We start from the raw sequence: 3,690 nt of genomic DNA on the forward strand, positions 1-3,690 counted from the left end.
TCTTGAGATCCTAGTGGATGAAACCGAACGTTAGTAGAACTGAAGTCCTAGATGTTATTATCATGTTAAAAGAGGAAAGAGAGCGTAAAATACAGTTGAAAATCAAGTATAGTTTTCTATCAGTAAATAAAAATATTAATATAGTTTGTCCTTGTCTGTATGCGATATTGGACCGCGTTATAATAATGTTTGTGCTATTATGATGAAAATTTGGGCTAACAGTTATTGACACAATATGTGTGTATGTAGTATGTGTGGTGTGGCGTTAAGTATGCACGCGCGCGTTTGCGTGTAGTTTGTCAGAAAGATTAATGGTCCATAAAGCTTACATTTTCAGTGACGACAGGTCCCAAACGGCTCAAGAATGTCATCCATAACTAGGCCTTATCATTTGATTTGTACTCACGTCACAGTAAAACTGTGAAACCAGGGACTAGGGCTTTCACTAAATCACTGAAATTTTCAGGGGATTTGTGAAATCACTTAGGGACATTTGATACCCTAGGGGCTATAGTAAATTCACATCATCTGTGCATTTGATGTCTAGGCTAGCCCCTTACGACTCTCCTGATTGGCTGTTAATAAGCCAATCACAGGGCTGGAAACTCTCAGTCTCTCTCGAGAGGTCACATAGGCAGGATGTATGTTCTATCTCTCCTGAAGTATATGTCTTTCAGGAGAGGTCGAACATGCATCCTACCCATGTGAACTCTCTCGAGAGACTGAGAGTTTCAAGCTGTGCAATTGGGTTATCAACAGCCAATCAGGAGCGTCGTAAGGGACTGACCTAGATATCATATGCACGGTTGATGTGAATCTACTATAGCCCTGCGGAGGTCAAATGTGCTCCACCATATTCAGTACTAGTCCTTCGGAGATAAAATGTGCTTCATCGGGCTTAGTACTAACCCTTCAGAGATCAAATGTGCTTCACCATGTTTAGTACTAGTCCTCCAGAGATCAAATGTGCTTCACCGTGTTTAGTACCCCGGATCAAGGCGTTATTTTGTTTACAATCGTTACCCAGGCGCGCAAGCACGAATTTCTTTCTTCTCGCACTAAAAAACATCAGCGACACATCTCAGAAATTATTTCGTAACTTTGACATAATTTTTGCACCATTTTATATTACCCGTTACATGGAGTATTATACATGAAAATGTGCGCAATTTCATGTAAAATACAACTAAAAACAACTCATGGTTGTAGCTTTTATTAGTTTTTAAATATTTTTATATAAATAACGATAAGTGCCAAAATTTCAACCTTTGGTCAACTTTGACTCTACGGAAATGGTAAAAAAACGCAATTGTAAGCTAAAAATCTTATATTCTAGTAATATTCAACCATTTACCTTCATTTTGCAACAAATTGGAAGTCTCTAGCAAAATATTTCGATTTATGGTGAATTTATGAAAAAAACGTTTTCCTTACGTCCGCGTGGTAACCCTTTCGAAAAAATCATAAATTTTTTCGTCCGATTGTCGTAATGTTTGCACCATTTTAAATTAGCCGTTACATAAAATTTTATATATGGAAATATGTGCAGTTTCATTTAGAATACAACAAAAAGCAATCCATGGTTGTAGCTTTTTTCAGTTTTGAAATATTTTCATATAAATAACGATAAGTGCCAAAATATCAACCTTTAGTCAACTTTGACTCGACCGAAATGGTAAAAAAACGGAATTGTAAGCTAAAACTCTTACATTCTAGTAATATTTAATCATTTAACTTTATTTTGCAACAAATTGAAAGTCTCTAGCACAATACTTCGATTTATGGTGAATTTATGAAAAAAACATTTTTCCTTACGTCCGCGCGGTAACTCTTCCGAAACAAATCAGAAATTTTTTCGTCCGATTGTCGTAATGTTTGCACCATTTTAAATAAGCCGTTACATAAAGTTTTAGATAAGAAAATGTGTGCATTTTCATGTAGAATACAACAAAAAACAACCCATGGTTGTAGCTTTTATCAGTTTTGAAATATTTTCATATAAATAACGATAAGTGCCAAAATTTCAACATTCGGTCAACTTTGACTCGACCGAAATGGTCGAAAAACGCAATTGTAAGCTAAAACTATTACATTCTAGTAATATTCAATCATGTACCTTTGTTTTGCAACATATTGGAAGTCTCTAGCACAATATTTAAATTTATGGTGAATTTATGAAATAAACTTTTTCCTTACGTCCGCGCGGTAACTCTTCCGAAAAAATCATAAATTTTTTCGTCCGATTGTCGTAATGTTTGCACCCATGGTTGTAGCGTTTATCAGTTTTGAAATATTGCATATAAATAACGATAAATAGAAAAAATTCGTCCTTTGGTCAACTTTAACTCGACCGAAATGGTCAAAACTGCAATTGTAAGCTACACCACTTACAGTCTAGTAATACTCAGTCAATTACCTTCATTGTGCAACAAACGGGAAGTCTCTAGCACAATATTTCGATTTATGGTGAATATTTGAAAACAGCTTTTTTTTTTTTTACGTCCGCGCGTTATGAATTCATGCATCATTTTGTGATAATATACTTTTTCTGTGTTGCCTTGATTGTTTTACAATGTGTTATATAATAAAATGATTGCAATTTAGTGTACAATACAACAACAAAAAATTAACTCGTTAGCTTTATATAACCGTTTTGCTCACAGCGCGATTTGTATACAATTATATATGAAATTTTTTTTCGCGCTGTCATATATCCCAATATTTATATATGATAATGATATTTTTTTTCATTTCTGATGGTTGTATACTAAACTTCAGGCAATGACAAAAAAAGGAGCCAAAAATGAACTCTTAATCTTAAAAACTAAGTGTGCTGTGATTTTTTTAAAAAAGAAAAATTTTCCGCTTCGACGCTCACTCGCGAACGCCGCCGGCATACGGGAGACGATTTTTAAAATACCTCTTCGGCGTTTAAAGGGTACTAGTCATTTGGAGATCAAATGTGCTTCATCGTGCATAGTACTAACACTTCAGAGATCAAATGTGCTTCACCCCGTTTAGTGCTAGCCCATCGGAGGTCAAATGTGCTTCTCTGTGTTTAGTACTAGTCCTTCAGAGATGAAATGTGCCTCACCGTGTTTAGTACTAGCCCTTCTGAGATCATATGTGCCTTTCATCATTGTTCCATACTAGCCCCTTCTGAGATCATATGCTTCATTAGTTCAGTACTAGTTTAGAATAATATGTGCGTCCATGTTTTTCAGTTTTTTTTTTAGGCCTTTCGGTGATCATATGTGCGTTCATCGTCGTTCATAACTAGCCTTCGGAGATATAGTGCTTCATTGTGTTCAGTACCCTTAGCCTTCGGAGATCTATGTGCTTCATTGTGTGTTTTTCAGTACTTAGCCCTTTTTGGAGATAATATGGGGCTTCATCGTGTTTCAGTTACTAGCCTTTCGGGAGATCATTTATGTTTGGCTTCATTGTGTTTAGAACCCTAGCCTTTGGGAGATCAATATGTGCCTTTCATTATGGTTCAGGTACTAGCCCTTTGGGAGATCATTTTGTGGCTTCATTGTGTTCAGGTACTAGCCTTTCGGAGATCCATTTATGTGCTTCATTGTTGTTCAGTTTACTAGCCTTTCGGAGATTTCATTATTGTGCTTCATTCGGTTTTTAGTTACTAGCCCTTTGGGCGATCATATGTGCTTCATTATGTTCAGTACTAGC

This window comes from Macrobrachium nipponense, chromosome 4, assembly GCF_015104395.2.
Source record: "Macrobrachium nipponense isolate FS-2020 chromosome 4, ASM1510439v2, whole genome shotgun sequence".
Classification (NCBI taxonomy): domain Eukaryota; kingdom Metazoa; phylum Arthropoda; class Malacostraca; order Decapoda; family Palaemonidae; genus Macrobrachium; species Macrobrachium nipponense.